This window comes from Alexandromys fortis, unplaced genomic scaffold, assembly GCF_014885135.2.
Source record: "Alexandromys fortis isolate MF-2015 unplaced genomic scaffold, M_Fortis_MF-2015_v1.1 scaffold_4, whole genome shotgun sequence".
NCBI lineage: Eukaryota > Metazoa > Chordata > Mammalia > Rodentia > Cricetidae > Alexandromys > Alexandromys fortis.
The window spans coordinates 28,775,786-28,793,746 of NW_026067944.1; the positions used below are offsets into that span (position 1 = coordinate 28,775,786).

General features: G+C 34.5%; 1 protein-coding gene and 1 pseudogene across 9 annotated transcripts in view; one reads left to right on the forward strand and one right to left on the reverse strand.

The window, feature by feature from the left end:
• Zbtb20 (zinc finger and BTB domain containing 20) overlaps window positions 1-17,961 on the forward strand; it is a 752,057-nt gene that overhangs the window by 49,202 nt on the left and 684,894 nt on the right. The window lies entirely within an intron of this gene.
• Window positions 6,172-17,919, reverse strand: LOC126505628 (60S ribosomal protein L37-like; annotated as a pseudogene).

The window sequence follows — 17,961 nt, forward strand, 5'->3', positions numbered from 1 at the left end:
CCTATACCTTCATTATGAAGTGTTTCCTAATAGAGGAGGAAAGCTAGACTTGTAACTGTTAAGGGACTCACACAGGATTGCATATGTAGTAAGTGGCAGGCTGTAGTTTAAATACTGGTTCAATGTATTGTTAGTAGCAAAGTTAGTGCTCATAATATATCATTTAATGACTTTACAGTTACTTTCCAGAATTAGATTACACCTCCATTTGTCAAACACAAGTCACTAAATGTTAATAAACTTTGTAGAATGTAAATTTGTTTCCTTTATAGGCAACATACCATCTTGCCACATTGAATAAGTTCAGAAATTTCTTTCTTTTTTTTTTTTAATTTTTTATTGAAAAAAAATTTCCGCCTCCTCCCAGCCTCCCATTTCCCTCCCCCTCCTCCCACTCCTCTCCCCTTTCCCCCCACTTCTCTCCTCCTCCCTATCCAGTCCAAAGAGCAGTCAGGGTTCCCTTCCCTGTGGAAAGTCCAACGTCCTCCCCCCTCCATCCAGGTCTAGGAAGGTGAGCATCCAAACTGGCTAGGCTCCCACAAAGCCATAACATGAAGTAGGATCAAAACCCAGTGCCATTGTCCTTGGCTTCTCATCAGGCCTCATTGTCCGCCAAGAGAGTCCGGTTTTATCCCATGATTTTTCAGTCCTAGTCCAGCTGGCCTTGGTGAGCTCCCAATAGATCAGCTCCACTGTCTCAGTGGTTGGGTGCACCCCTTGTGGTCCTGACTTCCTTGCTCATGTTCATTCCGGTGCTCCAATGTGGGTCTCTGTCTCTATCTCCATCCATCGCCAGATGAAGGTTCTATGCAAGATATCAGTATGGCTATAGGATAGGGCCATTTCAGGTTCCCTATCCTCAGCTGCCCAAGGAACTAACTGGGGACATCGCCCTGGGCACCTGGGAGCCCCTCTAGGTTCAAGTCTCTTGCCAACCTTAAGATGGCTCCCTTAATTAAGATATATGCTTCCCTGTTCCCATATCCATTCTTCCTTTATCCCAACCATCCCATTTCCCCAAGTTCCCCCCATCCTCCCCTTCTCACTTTTCTCTCCCCATCTCCCCTTATCCCCACCCCACCCCACCCCCAAGATCCCAATTTTTTGCCCGGCAATCTTGTCTACTTCCCATATCCAGGCTTTGGAAATCAGTGTGGCGGTTTCTCAGGAAATTCGGGATCAACCTACCCCAGGACCCAGCAATACCACTCTTGGGAATATTCCCAAGAGATGCCCTATCATATTACAAAAGCATTTGTTCAACTATGTTCATAGCAGCATTATTTGTAATAGCCAGAACCTGGAAACAACTTAGCTGTCCTTCAATGGAAGAATGGATGAAGAAAGTGTGGAATATATACACATTAGAGTACTACTCAGTGGTACAAAAAATGACATCTTGAATTTTGCATGCAAATGGATGGAAATAGAAAACACTATCCTGAGTGAGGTGACCCAGACCCAAAAAGATGAACATGGTATGTACTCACTCATAATTGGTTTCTAGCCATAAATAAAGGACATTGAGTCTATAATTTGTGTTCCTAAAGAAGTTAAGTAAGAAGGTGAACCCAAAGAAAAACATATAGTTATCCTCCTGGATATGGGAAATAGACAAGAAATTTCCTTCTTTAATCTGTAAAGTATGAATTACAGTGTAATACAATAGGGAAACCAGTTGGAATGAACAGCCTTTTGTTTATATTTTTTTAGTAGTAAATTTCTTTAATGGTACATCATTTGAATGAAAATTTAAATCTTGCCCAATATAATAAGCTAAGATACACAATCTATAGTATAGCTGTTATTTTTTTTAGATTTATTTATTTATTTTGTATACAACATTCTGCCTTCATGCCAGAAGAGGGCACCAGACCTCATTACAGATGATTGTGAGCCACCATGTGGTTGCTGGGAATTGAACTCAGGACCTTTGGAAGAGCAGCCAATGCTCTTAACCTCTGAGCCATCTCTCCAGCCCCAGTATAGCTGTTATTATCAGTCTTAAAATAACTAATTTATCTTTAAAGTACAAGGTGTTAATAGAACTAGCATATTAACAGCTCTATACAATTAAAGTATCTGACCATGGATCATTCCAAATGTTCCTGTTTGAAAAAGAAAGTCTCTGAATAAGTGACAGCCAGAATGCACAGTGTGACATACAAACTTGTATATTTCACACTTACCTTTGTATAAATTGCTAAACATGTAGTGTTTATTCATTTTTATAGACTTAATAATACTTTGCATGTGTTAGAATAGTCACAGTGTAAAGAAACTCTGTGTGTATATCATCTATTTTTAATCATAATTTTATAAATTAAGATACTCGTATAATTTGGGAAAATTTAAGGTCAACGTAATTTGTATATTAAATTTTGTGTATTTATGTATATAAAGAGTCACAGAATTACTAAGTAGGGGAATGTAATCTTTTCTTTAGAAGACTTTCAAAGTTTTGGGGAGTTGGGTTACCTTTGAATTTCTCAGAGTGGCCTTTTCTCACATGCCGTTCTTCTAAAGTATCATCTAGGGAAGAACAAGGGTGAGATCTTCAAATTAACAAGTTTACCTACTCAATTTTTCAAATATAAATATTAAAACCTGATTTTGTAGAAAGTCAAATTTAGCAACAGAGCATGAATTGGAAAAATTTGTCAGTGATTTATTTAAGCTCCACAGGGAAAATCCTGTAGGGTCTTTGAATATCCTAAATTTATTTTGATTTGAGACCAGCTTAAACGGTGTGTCTATCCTGAAACAGTTCTCCATTTTTCTGAGGAAAATTCCAGAGGAGCTAGTAGTGGGAGGTAGTGTACCAACAATGACCCTTTTGGGGCCAAATAAGCACTTTAGCAGAACTCACTCCTTCCCATTCCTTAAACCAAAGCATGTCTTGCCCAGTGGGTATGTTTAATTTAGACAGCTAATTTTATTTCTTTGCAAACACACAGGAGTCAGAAAACTTGAGGTGGGTAGGGTACTACTGATAGCATGGCAGTGAGGTTTTGGCTAAGAATGAAGAAAATGCCAAAGATTCTAGCCAGTATAGGGATGTGGGAAGCAATTGGTATCTGAAAATGCTTCACAGATTTGTTGTTTCACAGATTATGAAGAAGAAGCTAAAATAGGTAAAATGACTAGTTACAGTTATACACAGCAGTTTCTCATTAGCGAGAAAATTGCTCAGCCTAGTTCCTCTGTTGGTCAAGAGATGTTAAATCTCTGCACCTCCTTCCTTTCCTCTGTTTCTCCTATTGCTGTACTATCTAAACATCGTTATGGTGATAGTCCCAGGCTTAGAGGTTGGTTGCAGGTACATTTGGAGCACTAAGGGCATTGATAGCAAGCTCATCTGTAAAAGGCCAGTGTGCATCCTTTTAAGCATGTGTGTCTCTTTTATTTGGATCATATATGTAGTAATCGTGAAGCCAGAAACACAACATGTTGAATAAGTAGATACTGTGTACATGGCAGAGATCTAAGTATGGAAAATGTGATGACCACATATTTATTATAAGGTTTAAAAAGCAGCTTCCTAGTCATGGGTGATGACAGGGTTTTGAAGCAAACCTAGAGTAGAATTTTCTATTTATTTGATATTGTTGTATGGATTTAGGGTAGAAACAATCAAACTACCTCAGATATCTCCTTTGCTTAAACATTGTGGGAAAGTTTCCTCTTGGTTCTAGTCTTACCTGTTAAGGATGGATATATTAGTCAACTTCTCACTGTTATAGTGAATATAAAAATCTGTGGATGTTGTAGGGTCTGAGCAGTAGCATCATATTTAATTATAATGCCTCTTTAGTTTATGTGTACCAAATGAAACTTAAAGCTGAGTTTTATCTGGTCACCAGAAGCTAATAAAATAACTGCAGGGAAGGACTTAAAGGGAACAGTTCACACATAGTCCAGTACACTCACCAGACTTCAAGCTTTGATTAGTGAATGTATGAGTTATTCTCGAACCTCAATGCAAATCAGGTAGATGACTCTCATACTGATACATCCACAGCTGCCCACAGCTTTGTATTCTAGTCTAAGAATTGAAATTGATTAGTTGAGGCCAAAAGCAGCCATACATTTGATCCACCAAATGTGTCCTGTTCGCAAATCCCTCCTAGTTTCTTTGTGGGGCCTGCTGAAAAGTTTGTTGTGTTTTCCTGTCACAGCAAGAGAGTCAATAGCAGCAGCATTCAGAGGCCGATGGTTAGGATGGGAGGCTTTGTTAGAAGTAGAACACAGTCTTCCCACGTTATGTTTAAATTCATACCAACTGTTAGGAAATCAAATGTGGTTCTGTAAGAAATATATTGTAGAATGCTTAAGCTAGGAGCAGCTGAACTAGAAGTAACCACATAATATCTACTAAGAATTTTATTTTCCACTCCCAAGACATTTTCGTTTAGACTTCATCTTTTTAAACCTTCAAAAAAAAAAAAAGATGAAATTGACAGCCTTAAGGTGACAGTAACCACCTACAAACTATAAGATTATAGTTGGTGCAGATTGGGTATTCTCAGGGACAGATAAATATGCTTTTATCCACTGCAAATAAATTGTTTAGTTAAAGTTTCTGAGAAAAATAAATACTTATTCTTAAGAAGTTATTTCTGAATAATTTAGGATGGAAAAAGAAGTAGTAGTTCAAAAATTTTTCTTATACAGCTTAAAAAAGTATGAGCTCAAATTTGTGTGAGGGAGGAAGAGAATATTTTATTAATTGCCATCTAAATATGCAGCTCCAAGTTTGTAGACATCTTTCTAAACCAGGATATAAAGACTATAGAAAAAGGTTCTTGTTTGGAAATTACATTTCATGTGACTAAAACCACTAAAGAAGTTTCTTGTTATAATAAGGTAAAAATGGTTACCAAAGAAACAAAAGTTTCTTATCACTTGGCCTGAGGCAAATGTGACATATTAAGCTTAAAATGAATTCTCCTCTCAGGAATGCACACAATTCTTATTAATGTCTTGGAAATTATGCACACATAGGAAAAATGAATACCATTTTAGAGATACATTTTAGAAAGCAACCATTGGGATGCAGATGCTGTAAAATATGTAATGTAGATATGTTAGCCTCAATGAGATTTTGCTATTTTACCTTTTACTAAGACTTAATATTGTGCAGAATGATTTGTTTTTGTCTTAAAAGGGGCCTTTCTTTTCATGGTAGCTAGATTCCCGATGGCTTGAAAGAGTTAATGTAGTTTCCAAGAGTGCCCAACTTCCTTCCAGGGAGTAGAGTGCATGTGAGCTAGTCTGGCTCCAGGATATTTGTTCACATCCCAAAACCAATTTGGCACAACTTAAAATGTCTGCTAGGCAGAGGATTCAGTGTTGTTAGGCCACGCAATTAGTGCTTTATTTCATGAGCACCAAATTCACCCAGTAGTGTTTTGTTTTAAAGAAGAGCCTGAAATTCACAATAACGGGTTTCATTTATCAGAGCCATATGGGACTCACCATCTTTGGATATATTTGTAAGGCTTTCACAAAGAAGAATCCTGAGGCATCTCAGATTTCACGGATTGGAGGGCAATCTGGATGAGGATCGGTTTTGGAAATGATGAACTATCCTTTTATATGTACTCTCCAGTTTCAGTAATCCTTGAGAAGATCCAAAAAGCCAGGAAAGAGTTAAGTAAGCCTCAGCTTATTAGCTTTATTGGACAATAAAGACTATGGTTTTAATTCTCAGATCTGGTTCAAATGCGAAGTGTACCTTTGATGTCGAAATTTGGCCACCTAATCTCTGTAGTTTGTGATGTGGCCTCTGTGAGTGAGAGGGGAGGTTGGTTCTAAGTCTCAGCCTGATTTTTTTTTTTTTCCACTTTTTGCTGGTTTGGTCTTGGTTATATGTCAGTGGGTTGCTGGGAAGCTCTAAGTAATAGAGGGAACTGAAAGTTTAACCGTGGTGCTTTTGATAAGTTATAATTCAACATTATTTCGGTGCTGCCTCTTCCTTTCCCTAATTGTGATAATTGAGGGGGCAATACAAGGTGTTCCTGAAAGTGTTAATGTAAATTGATTTTTAAATAAGTTTCTTTGTCACTGATCTGTAAACTTAGATGTTTTTCATAGGATATTCCTTCTGTGGTTCACTTGCCTGTCATTTTATTATTTCATATTTTATTTGGCTACTGATGCCCTGTAAGCAAATATGTAAGAATTCTTTAGTTAAAATAAATGTTTTGAAGTATTGAGTACTAACATGTAATAATGACAACCATTAATTTTATTATAACATCTTCAGATTTTTAAAATTTTTAGTTCTTTAGGCTTATTTATTTATTGTTTGGGAGCACTCTTGGTACTGACTGATAAATTTGGCCAAATTTGAATCTTTCACAATTACTGCTGCCTGTTGAAACCTATATAAACTTTATGAGAGTGGTGATGGTGATTTCAACTTTTAAGTTGTTATTGTAAATTGGACATCACTTGGAATGACTTTTGTTCATTTTAAATATTATTCTATTGAATTTGCCTTTAGTTTTCTATCATTGAATTTATATTAATGATTTAAACACTTCACTAGTTAACAGTCTTTTTATTGACATGCTTTAGGTTTCTCAGAATGGTCACTAATTTTTTTCAGTTATAAACATGTTGAATAAAACTAACTTATTTACTCTTTATTCATATTGATTTACATCTTAAAAACTATTTTATAAGGAGTGAAAAACCTCCTTCCCATTTCTTTGCTAATACGTATTATATTGGACAAGCATAGTAGTTAGATTTTTATGATATAGCACATCTGGGGTGGGCACACATATTTTGCTATGGTTTGTTTACTCATATTATATAGGCCAATGAGGCTGCTGAAAAATAGATAAAAAATTGGAATCATATAATAAATTATAAATGCTAAAATCAACTGAAGCATTAATTGTGCTGGATGTTTGACTGTCTCCTTACTCCCTCTATTTTATTCTTAGTCAGATGTTCTCAATTAGAAGTGTACAATGAATTATTAAAAATTCTTAAAATTAATCCTTATTATTTTTCCTCTTTCAAAAAATGATAGGTATTATGAACCAAAGAGACACTATTTTTCTCACTCAAGATTTTATTATGAACTAAAAATGAACTCTGTTAATGCTTGGAATTTTATATAAGGATTCTGAATATTCCCTTTGTGAAAGCAGTAAAGGATTTGGGATAGTTGTCAACAACAACGGGAGTTAAAAATGGTACAGAGACTCAAGGTTAGGATATACGGCTGTAGATACGTGGTGTTTTACAGTACTTTGGAGTTAGTATTGCAGTACAGGCTGAGGGGATAAGATAGGCACTTGGGGCAAAAAAAATATGTAGATGTAGTGTGATGATCAGAGATCTATTACTGATGACTCTCCCTAGTGAAGGACACAGAGGATAACGAGGAAATTATTCAATGGAGTGTATATGAGTTGATAAAATATTTGAATGATGAGAAGACAGTGTTAAGCAAAAAAAAAAAAAATAAGAATTATATGTTGTTTTATGTCCGTAATGGCCAAGTTTTCTGTGTTTACTTTGAGGTTCTCTGGTAGAGATGAGTGTGTATCTCTTTGATGTAATTAATGCTAATCATATAAATAGGGTCACAAATTATTAGTATTAAATAATTTTATTTGCCTGTGATGACAGACCTGTTGAAGTTTAACGTGTGGTCAGTTTCTGTTCATACTTTATAATAAGAGTAAAGTTTATGTTATTTTGTTCAAGTTATGTCTACATGGGGCAGATGTGTAGGACACGTGCCCATATGAACACATTTACGGAATGGTTACCTCTGGCTCCTAAGTCTGTTTGTTGTCTTTTTTTGTCTAAATTTTGCTTTATCTCCATCCCTGTCACTGAATTTCTTCTGTGTGGAAAATGAATGCTTGACCTCATCAGTTTACATCTTTATTTCTTTTTTTTTTGTTATTTTGTCCTCAGTTTGATTTCACTTCAAGAATTAAGGCTCAAATATGATGAGTTTTATTTCTCACACTCAAGAAGTCTTCCTTTTTCTTTTCTGTCCGCCGTTTGTCCATATGTTTGCTGATCCCCAATAGGCTGTTCAGTGAGACAGCCGTTTACTATCTGAGAGAGAGAGAGAGAGAGAGAGAGAGAGAGAGAGAGAGAGAGAGAGAGAGAGAGAGAGAGAGAGAGAGAGAGAGCGAAATTAGCTAATTGGTGTTAGCAGAAATATTTTCACATGTTTTATAAGCAAAGTGCAGCAAGGTATATAAATGTAGATGTGATCCAGACACGCGCACGCTCACGACTGTCACTGCTCATGCATAGGCGCTCAGAAGTAATTAATGTTAATAAGATTTTAATGTGCTTGTGAGATCATAATGAGGAGAAATGAATGCTCTGATTAGGAAAAGGTAACTGTGTGTGTGTTTTGGCTTAGAACAAGATTTCAATTTTTATAAACCGCAATTTTAGAACTTGTTTGTGATTGCATCAATTGGTTTTTATTTTCAAATTAGAGGTCTGTTTAGCCATTTGAATGATTAACCAAATAAATGGGTGAAACCCTGATCATAAGGAATAGTGCAGGTTTTCATTTGCAAGGCAGTGTAACTGTGCAGCAAGGCTGTGTTGTCTTTTGCCACTGCACCCAGTTTAACATCACTTAAGAAAAACAAAACAAAAAACCCTTTTCAGAAGCCACTTGTGGAAACAGTGCTTAGCTTTATAATTGTAGATGTTGTCTATATGCTACAGAGGCACCAGTCAAGCACTGTTAGCTGTTATATCTGAGATGCCCTCTTGCCACTTGGTTGGCGGTTCTCAATCATATATATGATGCGGCTCAAAATGTTTAATTAGAATTTACAAAACACCCAATATTTTTCTTCCTAAATATAATGTTTACAAATTTTAGAGACTTATTGTCTTCTATAGTAAAGTACAGTATTGCAAGGTAATCAAGATGCTGTCTCAAAATGGACTCAAATACTACACAGCCTACAGCCAGATGATAGACTGGCTTAAAGCCAGGAGGACACTAGGGTGCTTCTCCATAACACTGCTTTGGAAAATATTATTTACAGAGTTTTAAAATACATCTCCATTATTATTACTTTTAATTATAGACTAACAGAAATTCTTTTTAAAAAGCTCTGTACTGTGCCTGTTATAAATCACATATGTATTCTATAATATGAATTAGAGATAGAAATATTAAAAGATTATAAAATTTTTCTTGAAATTTAATAATTTTTGGATATGATTTGAGAAATAGGGTGCAGTAGTTGGTATCCAACTAGATTATAGACATGGCTCAGGTGCTGAAGTTCTCTTTATTTTACGATACTTTTGCTTGGTTTTAAAAAAGAAAAAGTGACATCAGAATTGGTTGTACCAAACAAGTGTGAGATTTCTCTGATTCTCCAATAAGGCTAAAGTTTTACTTTCTATAGAATTGTGAGAATGATGATTATTCAACACAACAAAGCATTTTTTTAAAAAAAATTGTGAGTTTGCTTTCTTGGGTCTTACCATGTAGAAGTACAATTTGGAATAGTTTTCTTATTCTCCTTATGTAAAAACTTAACTGACTGTTTTGTTTCCTAGTACTTGCAAGATATGGTAAAATTTCTCATAGAATCAAATACATTTCTAGATTTTTCCCTTCTGGGTTTATTCCTATGCCAGTTTCACATAATTTTAACAATTATCACTTTATAACATGTTTTAATATTTAAGATGTTCTCATCTCAATTCATTACTTTCCTTGTTCAGCGTTTTATTGCTCAGTTGTTATTCAAATGAACACTATAATCAGCTAGTAGAACTTGAGGAAAAGAAGAAAACACCTTGAAAATGTTTGATATAATTTTTGATGTCCCTGACTTGACACAGGGATAATGATTATCTTCTTGTTGATAAGCTCTTTTATACAGAACTCAACTTTTCATTTATTTAATAACTTTTTATATCTTTGTAAGTGTTGTGTGGTTTTCCTTATGTAGATTTAAACATTTGTTATTAAGTTTATTATATAGTATTTTGTTTGTCTGTTTTTTTTTTTAACTCTGTGGACTTACCTTCTTAGATACTCAATATCCAATGAAAGGTCTTCTCTCCCATTATTTTTCCTACTACCTTTGTGTTCAACACAGAGAGACTCTTGTTTGCATGTTAACTTTATGGCATTCTATGATGCAAAATTATTTTATAAATTTGTGGTGGCCCAGGGTAGATTTGAGACTGATTATAGTACATGATATTTGTGAAACTATGGCAAGTTATTTTGAATGTCCATTTGAGTTACACCACAGATTTCCATAGATTGAGTCTATAGGCAACAAAAATTTATTTGTCACAATTTTGGAGGATCAAAGTTTAATAAGTGAACAAACTAACTCTCTCTGGTGTTTTCTTTTGTAAGGTACACTTCTCAACTTCATTAACACTGAGGTGTGTTTTATTCATTTGCCAAGTGTATGTTATAAAACAAAACTTTTGAAATATTGTGGGTAAATAAGATTATATGGTAAAGTACCTAATATTTTACCTGACACGTAGTAGGCATTCAGTAACTTCCAGAAACAATTACTGAAATGTTTTATAGCTTATTAAGATTATTATTACACATGTTTAGGCATGTGGTAGTTAGAGGACAACCTCTAGTTCCTCAGGTACCGTACACCTTTTATTTTTTGATACAGTTTTTCCTTAGTCTAGAACTAACTAAGTAGTTTTGGCTGTCTGGCCAGTGAGTCCTAGTACACCACCTGTCTTGGCTGCACTAGTACTGGTATTCCAAGTATATACATAACCAGCCACCATGCTTGTCCTTTCTTATTCTGTTGTTGTTGATTAAAACAAAAACATTAAATTCATGGTCTTATGCTTACAAGACTCTCCAGATCCTCAATATATTTCTTAAAATATGGCTAATAAGTTACTGAATTATTAGTTTTTTCAATCAAGAACAGAATGGATAAAACAAATTAAAAGTAAAGTTCTTAAAGAACATTTGTGATTTAAAGATTCAGTATTTACATTTCCATTATTTCTGTTTTAATTTTGACTATAGCATGCAATAGTCCATACTTCTCTGAAATGAAAGAGTAAGTTGAAGAAATTTTTGATCACCTTCAGTGTCTACTCAAGGCAGTTCTTACAGGGCATTGATTAATCAGTTATCAACTATACAAATGCAGGTGATCATTGGGCAAATTTACTAATATTTTTGGTAACCTTTAAATGAGTTTCTGAGAGTTAAATATCAAACACATATGAATTCATAATGATATCTATACAAGAAGAATAGATTTTTTAGAGTATTATATAAGACTTTTTGATTAGCTTAATGAAAAATCTACAGTTGGTACTTCAATATCCCAGTGTCTTTTAAGCTTCTACTCTAATTTTCTAAAATGGATATTGTCTTACAAACACATTGTTTAAGTTTATTTGATATAATCTATTGTTTAAAAAATACCAACTTCCAAGGTTCATATTATTCCCATTTCTTGGTTGTGTCAAGGGTTGAGTATGATAATTCTTTATTAGTTGTTAGTTGTTTTTATTCACATTATTTTATTAGCAGTCAACTCTCCATTGGCAATGTTCACACATATTTTCACTTACATATATTCATGCTAGTAGTGTTGTTCTATGTTTAGAATAAATGAAATATCATTTGTGTGTGTAGTGCTGTGTATGTGGTACATGCAAGTATGTTTGCAGATGTGTGTACACATGTATGTGCATGTACAAAGTCCCAGTTCAACATTGGGTATATTTCCTCATTTGCTCACCCCCTTTTTTTTATTCTTTGAAATAGGGTTTTTCACCAAATCTGAAATTCGTATGTTCAGCTGGTTGCACAATGAACTCGAAGGATCCTCCTGTCTCTGTGTTCCTTCTGGTCAAGGCTGGGATTACGGGCTCATGACATCCTGACATGTATATTTTTTTAACATGATGTTTGGGGACTTTAACTCAGGTCCTTTTGCCTGCATGGGAAGCTTATAACTCCCTGAGTCATCTCCCTAGACCGGAAACATTTTAGTTATTCACTAGATATACATGTAAAGTGACAGATAAAAATTTACTAATATTGAAAAATGGTAAAGGTGAAGTCTAATTACATCAGTGTATATGAAATCTTTAGCTGCTTTGGGGCAAAATTTCTGAGAAGCTGTGGGGATGAAGAATAATTCCTTCAAAGAATTGTGGGCCCATTTTGCCAGACTCTTGGCTTAGCACTGAGTAAAAGCATCCCCTACAGCTTCATCTTTCTCTTTTATTCATTCATTCATTCATGTCAGAAACAACATAGAGAATCTGTGAGGCACGAAGTATTTTTATGGGTTGCAGTTCTTTATGAACAGCAAAAGTATATAGATGAATTGTCTTATAAAGTCCCACAGATAATTCAAGCAGGAAAATAATATATTATGTTCATAGAGTTTGGAGCAAGGTTTTAACCCCCACTCTGAAGTTTATTGATTGTATGCCTGTATGCAAGTTAATTAGATTGGTTGTGTTCCATTTTCCTTCTCCAAAGAGTGAGATTCAAACTAGTTCCTGTTTTCTAAGGTTGTTGTGAGGACCAATGGTTATCACAGCAAACAATTCAGAGGAGCAGCATCTTGAGCTCTCTGCAAGATCCAATGTCAGTCGTTCAGAGTGAATACCCAGAAGGTGAGATGCTGTATCATCTGTTAATTCTATTGTTAAGTTTGTTAATTTGCGGAGCCTACATACTGTAAAATGGATACACTATTTTAAACCTCCGATAACAGTATGCAGGAGAGCCAGCTTCCCTGTTTCCTTACCTACACTTGGCTTTAGTTTTGTTAATAACCATTATAGTTTGATTTATCTTGATGGGGAAGGTGGCATTGAATATTTTTTAATACTTTTTTTATTTTTAAGATTAAATATAATTATATTATTTCCCCATTTACTCCCTCTAACCCCTCTAATATACCCCAGTGATATTCTCAAGGTCTTAGGTTTCATGAATTAATCAATTACCAAGGATATTCCTCTTATTACTAATGTATTGGAGGTAAATTACAACAAATAAACTTTTGAGTAACTTATTCATAACCTAAAACATGTAACATACTTTCCGTCCATTTATAAAAATTGTATTATTGGTATTTAGATTGTCTTTTGTTGTTGTCATTATGCTAATATAAGTTTAAATATTAATCTTTTATCAGGCATCTGATTTACAAATATTTTCTCCTATTCCACAAATTGTCTTTTTACCCTATTGTTTGTTTCCTTGGCTGTGTAGAGATTTTATTTTAATCAGGTCTACTTATTTGCTGTGTAAAGATTTTTATGTAGAATTTAATGCTTTTGTTTTTTTCTCTTTGCTTCTAGTGTTATACCCATGATATCATTTCTTTGATCATAGTGATGAAGCTTTCCTTTATATTCTTCTTGGAATTTTATACTTGATGTATAAAATTAAGTTTAATTAAGTTTAATTTTTAATAGAGTTTATTGTTGTGTACAGGGTAAGGGCCTACTTTCATTCTTTTATTTTGTTGTGTGAATATCCATTTCCCCAGCACCAGGTACCTTATGAGACTGCCAGTATATGCTTAGTGTTTTTTAATCAAGACGAGTTGATCTATATGTGTAGTAGGTGTATTTCTAGCACTCTATTTTATTGCATTCGTCATATGCCAGTTTTTATGCCAGCATGAAACTTGATTTCTATTGCTGTATAATATTTGAATTTAGAAGAGTGGTGCTTTCAGAGTGGTTTTTGTGGTATAGATTTGACTATCATGATGTATTGGTCAGTTCATGGTATAGTAATGGTATATCAGTTGTAAGTTTGTAGAATTGACTCTGAAGGTCACTTTGTGCAATTTATAATGTATAATATTTAGACTCCCCGTTTATAAACAAGGTATATCTTTCCAGTAGATGTGTTTTTGTAACTTTTTCTAGTCAATGTTTTTGTGTTTTGTAATATACGATCTTTCAGTTTGTTAATTACTAACCTTTTTCTTTTTGATACTAGCTTTGTGCTGTTTAAAATGGGAATATTTTTCAAATTTCCTTTTCAGAGAGTTTATTATTAATACATAGAAATGCAACATATTTTTTGCTCATTGATTTTGTGTCCTGAAACTGCTAAATATTAGATTCAATAGCTTTATTTTTTCTTTCTGGAATCCTTTAAGGTCTTCTCTAAATAAGATCTTGCTGTCTACAAACAGGGCAGTTTTACTTTTATTTCTAAATTAATTGTGTTTGTTTCTTTACTTTTTTTTTTTTAACTACTCTGGCTGTTGAAGAGGAATGGTAAGAGTAGATATTTTGGAAAAATTTTTCGTTTCTCACCGGTGAAAATTGATCTTGGACCTTTCATATGTGGAATGTATTTTTTTTTTTTGAGATACTTTCCTTCTCTTGTTTGCAGTTTAATCCAAATTCTTCTTATTATTATTTTTAATTATGGAAACCAGAACATTTATTTTATGACAGATCGAAATCCTCAAGATGAACTGGATGCTGCAACAGCTGCCCTCTTGGGTTTAGGGGTTGTCCCTTCACGGAATACATGCCTGAATCTTCGGTAGACAATTTTTAGGTGCCTCATCCGCCCAGTCCCGGTAGTGTTTCGTCTCTTAGCCTTGGCACTCCAGTTATACTTTCTCTTGCGCTTAGCAGGGTAGCCGCATTTGCCACAGGTAGACTTCTGAAGGCCTTAGAGCCACAGCGGCGGCACAAGGTGTGCCTCTTGTTGCGACGCTTTCTGAAGGATGACGTCCCTTTCGTCATCTTGCTTCTGCCGCCGAGGCCAAAGAGACCGGAAGAGCTTAATCCAAATTATTGAAATCAGGACCTTGCATGAGATATCAGCACTCCTTAAGTCCACTGTAGCACTGTTGACAATAGCCACAGAATGGGACAGCCTAAATACCCAGCTGATGAATGGATCAAGAAAATGTGATACATATATATGGTAGAATATTATACAGTATTTAAAAATTGGAAAATTCTCTTATCTGAGGCAACATGGATGAAAACTGAGACTGTTATGTTAGAGTACGATAGCCAATCACAGAAAGACAAACAGAGCATGACTGCACTTACATGAGCTATCTAAAATAGCCAAATCACTTGAATTGACAAGCTGAGTGGTAGTTTGCTGATTGGGAGAGAGGAGGAAATGGGGACTTATTAATACATGGTTATAAGGTTTAAATTATGTAAAATAAAAAATACTACAGATTTACTCTACAGCATTGTACCTGTGTAATTATGACACTTAAAAATATCAAGCACTTAAAAATTTGCTTAAAGGATGGCATTCAAGTGAAATCTTCTTAGCAAAATAAGCTAAAATAAAATAATAAAATAGAATAAGTTCTCAATAAATGTTAGTTAAGATTAGTAATGTTAGATAAATCAGAAGAAAGTTAATGTTATAATAATAGTAATAAATAACCAAGTAATACATTATTATAAAGGATGTCCATGTTGTCATTATGCTTGTAAAGATCTTTTCAAATTGAAATATTTTTTAATTCTAAGGAGAAAATAAATTATGGGTTTTGTTACAGTGGATAATCTCCCATTGCCTTCATATACTTTTCTTTCATTATTATCCCTTTACTTTATTGTATTTATAGCTTTTTCTACTCTTTAGTTTTAGGTTTTTCTGAAAGAGTAATTCTTTATTTTGGTAGGCTCAATGCTCATTTTGTATACCTGGTGATTAAGTTTCCTGACTATTTTTGAACATTGCTTTGTAAACTCAGTTTTCCTTCTTGTAATCATTGTTTTGTTGAGAGATGATAGAAAAACAGCTGATAGGCCAGCGGGTGCTGGAAGTAGAGAAAAAGGTCAACAGTTTTAGAGCCCCTGCAATGCCAGACATTTATCTGTAAGAGAAATGCTAGCATTTTAAAGTTTGGATATTTGTATTTGGATATTTGACTGAGTTCTGATGGGGTTAACTAGAGCTAGTGGAGTGAGGATGTGGGGAAGTCGTTCAATGAGTTCTTTTCACTTTGCCATCTCTTTTAAGGAATTTGTCATCTCTTAAAGTATTACCTGACCCAAAATACACAGTACAAAACGTTTGAATCACTAATAGCATCCATGGAAATATTTTTGTTATTATATACCATTTAACATCAGTTCGTTTGTGAATTTTATGTTATTCCTCTTAGAGTTAACTATGCAAGGAATATAATTTATTGAGTTAACATTTGTGCTCATATCAAAACAGTATGATAAATATTATCTTACTATTCTTAAGAACAAAACCCCCACCCCCTACCTGGGAGGACTCAGGGTAAATGAGATTAATCTCTGCAAGGCTACCTGTCCAGTCACAGTAGAGTTCACTTGACCAGTGAGATTACTTTAAAAAGTGATTGATTAGTCTAACATAAACTCCATTATGAGTGATTAAAGAGATCTTACCCTTTTATTTTGTAAACAAAGATGGTGTTTTTAACCAATGTGTTATTCTGTATGACAATTAAATTTATCATCCAGTATGCTCAGTGTATCTTACAGAAATGACCAACACCTTCATAGTGCTTTAAACTCCAGAGTAACATGGAACATCAATGTAAAAAGTAAAATAAATCAATTATAGTATCACTTCTTACCACAAATGGAGAACTCTGCAAAGTATAACCAATTAGAGATCCCCTGTCTGGTTAGTTTTAAGAATATTTATGCCTGCCTGGTTATCAGTGGAGATAGAAAAGCACAGCTCTCCCAAGTCCTGCTTTAAGGAAGCCTAGTTGCTGCCTTAGCTTCAAAAGAATACTTTCCTAAGTATTTCAAAATGTCCGGCTGGCTGCCCCAGCCATTCTCTTTGGAAGTCTCTTTGTCATCCTCATGGCATATCCCTCTGGCATGCATGACCAGCTGCAAGCTAAACCCTGTGGAATAAGAACTCTTTCATCCTTTTGTGTGATGTGTTTCGTTTTCGGAGTTTGGATGATCCTCTTCGTCTGCAGTAGCAGCAGGCATTGTTAATTTCAATAGGCGGCCTGGATGCACAAGAATAGTCATCATAGAGAGACAGGCTCTCAGACCCATCCCTTCATGCCATGGTGCTGTGTTAGATCACTTTCTCCTGCTGGATGAATGGCCAGAGAGAAGGGAAGCGAAGAGTACCCCAAATAATCCAATTAAAATTCCTTGAATATTACTGATGTTTACTTATAGTTTTCTTAACTTCCTAACCTATGATTATTTTCTCTGACTGGTAGAAAGGGATAGTGTAAACATAATAATTATAAGTTCCCTATTTATTTGTAAATACACCCATATTTTATAACCCGAATAATTATTTCTATTTGGTATGGTACAGTTGAATGTGAGCAGTTTTGATTATTCTCTTGGTCTCTTTGCTAATATCATCAAAGCCACTGCCAGGACTTACTACGGGACACTGTTGAGCATCTCAACTTCATTCTCTGTTTACAGTTGGAAGTACATTAGTTAATCCTGTGCACTTTAGTTTCTTTGACTTTCTAGTGGATCAAGCTCTTCTGCCTATATTGTTTTGTTCCTGATTATCAAGAAGTCTCTATTCCTGCTTGTTGTTGATACCACTATAATCAGGAAAGTAATATAAGCATTTTTTCTGTCTTTGTGATTAAACCCAAGACCTCACACATGATATGCACATGTCCTATTAATGAGCTATACTCACAACCTAAAATTCAGGCTTGTAAGTTTCAGTATTGTAATTTTTAAAATAACTCCACCTTCTTCTAGTTCTATGTGCAAAATATAAAGAAGGGTTTCTTGTACTAATAATTTCTATGTACACTAGATGATTGATAGTTTTCATCTATATTATATATTTCTAATCATATATCTGTGAAATAGAGACGACTTCTCTGTCTGTCTTTTTGCTTTCTCTTTCTTCTGGTAAGACTATATAATTCAAGGAGGCAGAGTGACTTATCCTACATCAAATAAGTTCTTTTTTTTTTTTTT